This window comes from Lutjanus erythropterus, chromosome 20 (assembly GCF_056507025.1).
Source record: "Lutjanus erythropterus isolate fLutEry1 chromosome 20, fLutEry1.hap2, whole genome shotgun sequence".
Lineage (NCBI taxonomy): Eukaryota > Metazoa > Chordata > Actinopteri > Lutjaniformes > Lutjanidae > Lutjanus > Lutjanus erythropterus.
The window spans coordinates 23,215,796-23,225,000 of record NC_139336.1 but is presented as its reverse complement, the minus strand read 5'-3'; positions in this window follow the sequence as shown (position 1 = coordinate 23,225,000).

The following is a 9,205-nucleotide window of genomic DNA, read 5'->3' as shown; positions in this document are numbered from 1 at the left end:
TGTATATTTGTAGATTGTTTACACAAAAAAACTCAATAAATACATGTCTATAAAAAAAGAATTGTGTATGATTTGACTTGTGACTTGATTGACCTGACCAAGTACTTGACTTGCTTGACTTATAGCAGGGACTTGACTTGACTTGCTCGATTCTCACCACAGTAGCTTGGGACTTGCTTAAGACTTGAATGTTAAAGGATCAGTGTGTAATAATTACAGGAATTTATGTACATAAATGAGATATATCATATATAAGTATATTATTTATTATTATCAATCAACGTAAACTCAGAATCTATATGTTCCCGTTGCTTTAGAAATAGCCATTTATAGTTACATACTGTCGGGTGGACTTACGGAGATCATCATCCTGCGCCGTCTACGGCAGCGCGGAGCGGACAAACTGCACTAACAGTGAGTCTTGGGAAGCCCATGGCGACCTTACGTAGACGGCGCATCGTAAACACGGAAGTAGACGGGGAGGATAGACGCGGGTGATTGCTGGCAGATCATTTAGCGTTGTGTAGCACAGTTTTGACAAATGGAGGATCATACATACACTGTACCAGAACAAAAAGCAGCGGACAGTGAATCCCCGTCATCCAAGAAGCGGAGACGCGAAGAAAGTAAACGCAAGCATGACAGGAAACGGCAAAAACACGAATCAACATCGGCATAGCGTTTACACGATGGAAATCGCTGATGGAGGACAAACGTTTTCACAGTGATGCCGAGGTTGCCTGTTTTCTGCTGGACAGGTAATTCTTAATAAATTAATAATTGTAGTTGTGTTGTTGTTGTGAGATAGCTTTCGCATTTTGTCCGCTGACGGCCACCGTACTTGTGGTGAGAGAGGGGCGGTGTCGGGGTAAATCCTCTTAGTTGCAATCTAAGGTTTGAACGTTAGATGCCACTGGAAATCACTCACTTCTCCTGTAAGACTTGAGACTTGCGTGTAACTTGCACACTGTTGACTTGTTACCACCTCTGGTGGACAAGGGAAAAATTATACCCGCTTAGTAACAGCATGTTAGCACTATTACTGTGAGCATGCTGACATTAGCATTAGGTCAAACTTTGCCCAGTGCAGCCTCACAGAGGTACAAGCTTGACTGTAGACTGTTTCCAAATTTTAATTTTTTGCGTCTGAATTAGAGTGTGGTGTTCATTAACAAATCATAAATATAGAGTCCACTTCCATCTTCCATCACAGTCCATCCATGAAGTGCTGGCGCCTGAAACGTCACGTGGTGATATAATATTAAAAACACTACAAGGACCAGTATGTTTTTGCATTTCTGTCCAGTATCCAGTTCTTACTGATTTTGGATGTGCGTACTGTTTTTTTTTTTTTTTTTCTGACCTTGTTTTAAAATGTTAGAAAATGATATATAATGTCAAACAGTGTTTCCCAAAGCCCAAGATGACATCCTCAAGTGTCTTGTTTTTCTCACAACCAAAAATATTCCTTTTAATTTCACAGGGGACTAAAAAAAATCTCTGACATCAGAGAATTTAGACGTTTTTTTCTACAAAAAACTTACTCAAATCAATTAACTGATTACCAAAACAGTTTGCGATTAATTTAATGATCAAAATTATTGCAGGTCTATTTGTAATCATAACTGAATTATAACTAGAGGGGAAGTTTTGATTCAAACAAAGGAGTGAAATGTCAAGTATAAATTTGCATGAACAGTTTGCATGAAATACTTCCTAATGCTCCTCTGTGGGATTGAAATCTTCCAGCTCTCAGTTGGATTGTTACCATAAACACACACAGACGTTCACACAGACGTATGACAGTGACAGGAAGCCAGAGGAAGACTTTCCCACCCTTCCTGCTCCCACACTTATCCCACTTACTGATAATGGGCAACAGATTAAATGTCTGAAACGAGGTCACAGCTGACACTCTGCGACAATACCCTCTTATTTTTTAACACAGTTGGCAGTCCAAGTTAATTTAGAGTTTCCTCTAGACAGTGTTGTCTTGGTTAATTGGGGAGATGAGAGGATTAAAGACCATTTGAGAAGAAGAAAAGTCCCATCAGACCCACATGAGACTGTGGTGCCATCTGTTGACAAAAATAGTAAGTAAAAGGAAATTAAGTTACAATACTGCCATCATGTGGAGGCTTTCCAGATAACATTCTCCATGCACCATCTTTACAGTAATGTCACACCTGTGCTTTTCTAAATAAGCAGCAAAATGCACCACAAAGTGATGCAATTTACACCTCACACACAAATAATAGGGTATAATCTGGTGTGCTTTAATGTTGTTTTCAGTGCATGTGATCCATGTGTCCTGTAGATGGCAAGAGCACACAGGGGTATCTTGCTGTGTGGCCCATGGCCACAGAAACAAGACATTTAACATTTAATCGTGAAACTGTCTAGATTTTGATTTTGAAGTTGACCTGATTAATTGTCTGAGTGGAGTTCTTTGAAATACAATGCCTGGAAATCGGTCCTAAAATGGCACAGAAAATTCCAAATCGCTGAATTCCTGTTGTGTTTACAGCGATAAATTTCAGGCCAGGGACCCCTGAGCTGCTAAAGGGACGTAGCATCGACCCCTTACGAGATATATTGCATGTAATATTTAAATTGATCAGTTCCCAGATACTTTGGGATCTTCTCACATTTGCAGCTAATGCTAACTCTGTCAGCCTCTTCCTCCACTCTACAAAACCATCCACTGTGACTCTCATAGTCTCCAGACGCCATTAAGGATAGGTGCCACACAGTGATTTAGTAGATTAGCTAGCTCATGTGATTACACAAGGATTCATGTGTAGCCTTTTGTCAGTGTTGTGTAAATTAAATGCTTTGGAGTTTGTTGTTTATCATGTCAGTCATATTTTAATTTAGGGAAACAATTCATCCTCAAAATTGCAGAAACCAGGGAGGGGGACACTGAGGCTTCACGTTGGCCTATATAAAACTGCTCAGAACAAGAATTATTTTGAATATCTGGATGATGAAAGAGACACTGATTTTGAATTTTTCAGCTGTCTGTTTTTTTTGCCATCTAGTCCCATTATATTGGAAAGAAGACAGACATCTCTACGGCTGATATCTCCAAAACTCTGTAACTCACACCAAAGCAGTATAGATGAGTAAATAGCACTACAGGCCAAAGGAAAAATGTGTATTTTGGGAGTTAACTGTTCCTATAAGTAATTTTGCCCCACCCACTGGCAAAACCCATGTTAGGCGTGAATTTGTGTGCTAAGTTTGGTGAGGTTTTGAGTATGTTTAGCCCCCCAAAAGTGTGATTTTATTTGTATATGTACAAATAAAATGTATATTTAAGCTGAGAAAAGATTAGTTGATTCCACTAAATTCCTGCTGGTAGTCCATGTGAGGGTTAATCGGTAAACAAAGAAATTGCTTTTCTAGTTATTGGGTGTGAATGCTGCAAGCATTCAAACCCTATGTTCTTGTACTACCAAAAAAGTTTATTATTATTATTATCATTATTCCACTGTGTTTTTCAAAGTCCCATAAATTCAACATACTTCAACCGATTCAAACCTCAACTTATTCAGCTTCATTAGAGCACAATTGGAAACCTCTTCAATTTTCAGTACCATTAATATTTTCCACAAAATTCAACGTTAAAATTCCGATCTCTATTAAATCCCTTTCAAAAAAAAACATTGTAACACTTCTTGTTCCACAAACTTCAACCGATTTAAACCATTCAAAGTCAAAACGTTCAACTGAATTAGGACAAGAGTGCAATGTCGTTTCTGTCACTCTGCATGCCTGTCTGTGTCTCTCTAAAATTGAATGTGCCGTTGCTCACAGGCCATTGGCTGATTTAACCAACAGCAGTCAGGCTGAAATTGACCGATCACCTGCATGTTACAGAACATTCAAATTTGAATACTGAGGCGATTGGTCAATTTCACCAGCCTGTAGTGATGGGAATTCTGGCTCTTTTTAGCGAGCTGGTTCTTTTGGCTCGGCTCCCTAAAAGAGCCGGCTCTTTCGGCTCCCAAGTGGCTCCTCAGATTTTTTTGTTGCTCAAATTAATTTATTACCCAAAATGATGTAAAATGATGTAAAAAAAAAAAAATTATTTATATGGCTTTATTTATATAGTCAACATACTCAACATGGAGGAGAGTACTACAATATTAAGCAGAGTGCTTAATTTTGACAACAAACACCACATATTATATTAATTACTAATTTTCTGTGTAATTGTAATATTTAACTCTGGATATATTAGTCTTCTGTTGTGCAATGAAGTTTTAATCTGTCAACAAGCAGATATTTTGTCTGATAATAATAAAGATTATATATATGACTTATATATGACTTGGTTTTACAAGGCAGATAAAAGAACAGATGTTACATGTATCAAAAGGGGGATCTCTTCTATTTTAACCTCAATCAGCGATCAAGAATGCACTTTATTTCTTCAGCTATGATCGTGGTCTGCAGACTACAGGTAAACTAAAGGTGTTCTCTTCCTCTATTCTCTCTTAACTCTGTTGAAAACTGTCCAACTTGACTGTAGATTTTCGTCTCCACTTCCTGCTGTGGCTGCCTGATCTTGTCTACTTTCCAGGCGAGGCGCAGTTCATCTCAAACGAGTGTATTTTGTCACCTTTCAAGCGTGCTGTCCCTGTCTGTAGCGCATGTTCTCTCTCGTCTCCCTCCCACTTGCTTATGTGCCCACTGTGTTGTGTGTCTATAACCCCTCCCCTCCCCCTTATACTCAGTGTGGACACACACACACACGCCACCAATCATGTGTGACTTTAACAGAAAAAAAGAGGAGAAAAAACAAATCGGCTCCCAATCAAGAGCCGGTGCCCGTCGTTCACTTCAAAGAGCCGGCTCTAAGATCTGGATCGGTCGCGACCGACACATCACTACCAGCCTGAGTTCTTAGCAGTTAAAACCTCATATACAGACAATTACACCTGAAGGAGCTCAAGGTGTTTGAAATTAACAGTTTAAAAAAACTGTCTGTGTCTTTCTGTGTCCACCTTGGATATTTTAGACTGCCTGTCTGCCTGTGTTTTTTTAACTGTTAAGAAATTCGAACTTTGAGCTGTTTCATGTAAAATTGTGTCTTCAGATTTATTTCTTTCAGCTTTCTAACAAACATTCAAACTTTCTACATAATTCTAACATTACATTGTCAATGACAGCTATTCAGTGTGGTGTCAGCTTTTTAACAAAAATTCATAAATTCTACCACATTCAAATGTCTTTACATTAAAAAGGCAGCTATTCAGTGTCATGTCAACTTTCTAACAAAAATTCAAATATTCTACATAATTCACGTATTATTAAATTATCATGGTAGCTATTCAGTGTGACTTTAGCTTTTTAACTAATATTCAAATATTCTACATAATTCAAACATTTATTGTAATGGACACTGTAGGAGAGAGGAATAACATTGTGAAAGAGACAAAAAAAAAAAATGAGCAAAAAACACCCTAAATATGTTTAGAACTACAAATGAACTTTCTTTTATTGAGTCTTGGATTGTTTTTATTTTGCCATTGAAATAGGCCATCACTTCTCAAAATAACTTAATGACTTAAATGCTTTGTCTAGACCCATATTACATAAATCAATTTTGTCCTGTATTGTTAAAAATTATTGGTCAAATTTAATGAAAAGACTGTTATGTGGGGTTGAATTGCCAGCTCTACATCCAACCCTCCTCCTTTGTCCGGGCTTGGGACCGGCAAAGTGACCCAGAAGAGACACTTTGGCAGAGTTATTGGAATTACGACTAGTCAAAATTCAGATGTAGATATCTGCAATGTGAGTTGTGGATATCTGCAACTTAATTATGATTATCTGTAATGACAAACCCCATATACATGAATAGGACAAGTGACGTCATTTGTCCTGCTAAGAATGTTTCTGTGGATATCTGAAATGTTATTTTTAAATGGGAAGAATTGAATTACGAATATCTGCAATACATATCCAGCCTAACTATTAAATGTTAAAACGGCTTGCCATATCTAACCATCGACCACTGCAACTGTATTTCTCCAGCCTCAAGTGAACGAAGCTTGTTTGCCACAAATTCCTTGGTTATATGCTCGTTCTATTTCATGGCATTTTCTAACTATTTTATCTATAACAGCAACCACCATTTCATCTGCTTTCTCTTCTTGTGGATTTCTTCTGCTAACACTGTTCAATTGTATTGTTTACTGAGCCAATATCCAATGGAAACCTTGTCATAATAAAACAACGAATGGGATGCCTTGCCTCGAGTCGTCACAATTACGTTTGAGCAGTTGTGGACAAAGTACTCAACCCCAGTACTTGAGTCCAAGTATAGACACTCCTGGTCAAATATTACTCAACTGCAAGTGAAAGTTGCTCAGTCAAAATTAAAGTACTTTTAAATTAAAGTACTAGAGTACTTGGTTTTAAAAATACTTAAGTATTCAGAAGTACATGTTTTTAAAATACTTAAGTATTCAACAGTACAAAATAAAAAGTACATTTTCTGATATTAGTACATGCTGTATTGTTTTCATGATACATTTACAAAAGCTTGTAACTCTCTGAAACCACCTGATGATGCACTGAACTGCTTGTAGAACCACTCTGCTACACAAAGCCTAAAACTTCAACATAGAAATACAATCAAAAACAGCTGTTCTCATTTTCTGATGTAATTGTATTAAAATCACATCATGAAATTAGATTGAACCCGACTGTAAGTTGCTCTCCAAGTCTGTTAAATAACTGAGATTTCTTTCAGAGTGAAAGTCAGAAGTTTCCAAAAAAACAAATACTCAAGTAAAGTACAGATACTCAAAAAATGTACTTAAGTACAGTACTCAGGTAAATGTACTTCGTTACTGTCCACCACTGCGTTTGAGATATCTTTAACTGTCATTCCACCTAATCAAAACTGAATCACAGATATCTGTAATTGTCATTTAGGATGTGTGATGAGTCGATTGTCAGTTCAGTGATGTCATTGCTGATATCTGTAATTCAGTTTTGATTAGTCAAAACTGAGCACCTCTGGTGCGAGGACCCTATTGTTTTTGCTCAGATTACCCAAAAACTGATTTGCATTTCTGGGGGCTTACACACACTCAAAAACTCACCAAATTTGGCACACGTCAGTCTTGAGTGAAAAATTACGTGTCATTTGGTTTTGCACGGAAATCGGTACACACGTGGATCACGCCCAGACGCGCAAAAACGTCTATAGGAATATGTAGCCTAAACCCAACAGAAAGTTGGCCATTTTGAATTTCATGGTCATTTTTGGTGTTTTCCACGTGTTGTATTTCAATATACTCCTCCTACAGGATTAATCAGAATGTTTGAAAATCGCTGTGTAACATCTAGATTACTTTGTAATCAAGTTATTAGAAGATCTGTCTATCGTTAAAGGGCGTGGCGTCAAATTTTGATGTCCCGCCATGAAACACGAATTTGCTATAACTTTAGCATAAGGAAGTGTCATCGAATTGTTTCTTATGGTGTCTAATGCATGTGAAAATCCAGTGCCTCGTGGACCAGTCGGCATCCTGCAACACGATCGCGGGTGCCACAGGCCCCAAGTGGCGCAGGGGTGCGAGGACCTGTTCAACGCTGCTTGCAGCTTTAATTTTATTTTGAATTTTGAATGCCTTATGGTAACTTGCTGCCTCCAGTCATTTCCATGCACCTACCTGTGCTGCCTGTTTTTTATGATGTGGGGTTGTATGAGGTGTTTCTACTCAAGGTACATTGAGGTACACTATTAACAAGTGCCTCATACAACCCCACATCAAATAACCCTAAAGTGTGGGAGGAAACCGAAGCACTCGGAGTAAACCCACGCAGACACGGGAGGACATAATGCCTCCCCTCAGAAAGAACTGGGCTGAACCCAGGACCTTCTGTGAGGCCACAGTGCTAATCACTGTGCACCCGTGCTGCCCTGAACCACTCCTTTGGGAGTAGGTTCTCTCTTTTTTATTTACAGGCCTTTTCATGCCACTGTCTTGTTCTTTTTGCTGCCAGAGGGGAAGCCATTGTCCAGTCCTGTCATAAGTCAAAAGAGGATGATGATTGTCATGAGTGGATGTGATTGACGGGTTTAAAGGAATTTTAATCAACTATTGGGAGCCCATATGTGTCCTCAGCACCAAAATCAGCAGCAGGAATTGGCAGCTGGGGTAATGCTGGTGTTACCGAATCTGACTGGAGAGTGACATCTGACTTTTTTATTTATCCAGGATTTTATCTTTTGGGAGGATGGCTTTCTTGCTTTTTCAAGCTGCTCAGTTGTTTCTCGGAGGATTTTCTCTAAAATGCATATCTGTTTAACCTTGTCATTTAATTCTTGAGTGAAGTACTCATGGGTGTGCGTTAATTCAGAATCAAGTCTCTTCAGTGTCCCGGCTAAGTGCTAATCACTGTGCACCCGTGCTGCCCTGAACCACTCCTTTGGGAGTAGGTTCTCTCTCTCTTTTTTTTACAGGCCTTTTCATGCCACTGTCTTGCTCTCTGCCACCAGAGGGGAAGCCAAATCAGATTGTGTATTTGGAGAATCGTGATACCTCTACACATTGTCAATATTATGTCAGTATATTTATGATGTGGGGTTGTATGAGGTATTTCTACTCAAGGTACATCGAGGTACACTATTAACAAGTGCCTCATACAACCCCACATCAAATAACCCTAAAGTGTGGGAGGAAACCGAAGCACTCGGAGTAAACCCACGCAGACACGGGAGGACATAATGCCTCCCCTCAGAAAGAACTGGGCTGAACCCAGGACCTTCTGTGAGGCCACAGTGCTAATCACTGTGCACCCGTGCTGCCCTGAACCACTCCTTTGGGAGTAGGTTCTCTCTCTCTTTTTTTTACAGGCCTTTTCATGCCACTGTCTTGCTCTCTGCCACCAGAGGAGAAGCCAAATCAGATTGTGTATTTGGAGAATCGTGACACCACTACACATTGTCAATATTATGTCAGTATATTTATGATGTGGGGTTGTATGAGGTATTTCTACTCAAGGTACATCGAGGTACACTATTAACAAGTGCCTCATACAACCCCACATCAAATAACCCTAAAGTGTGGGAGGAAACCGAAGCACTCGGAGTAAACCCACGCAGACACGGGAGGACATAATGCCTCCCCTCAGAAAGAACTGGGCTGAACCCAGGACCTTCTGTGAGGCCACAGTGCTA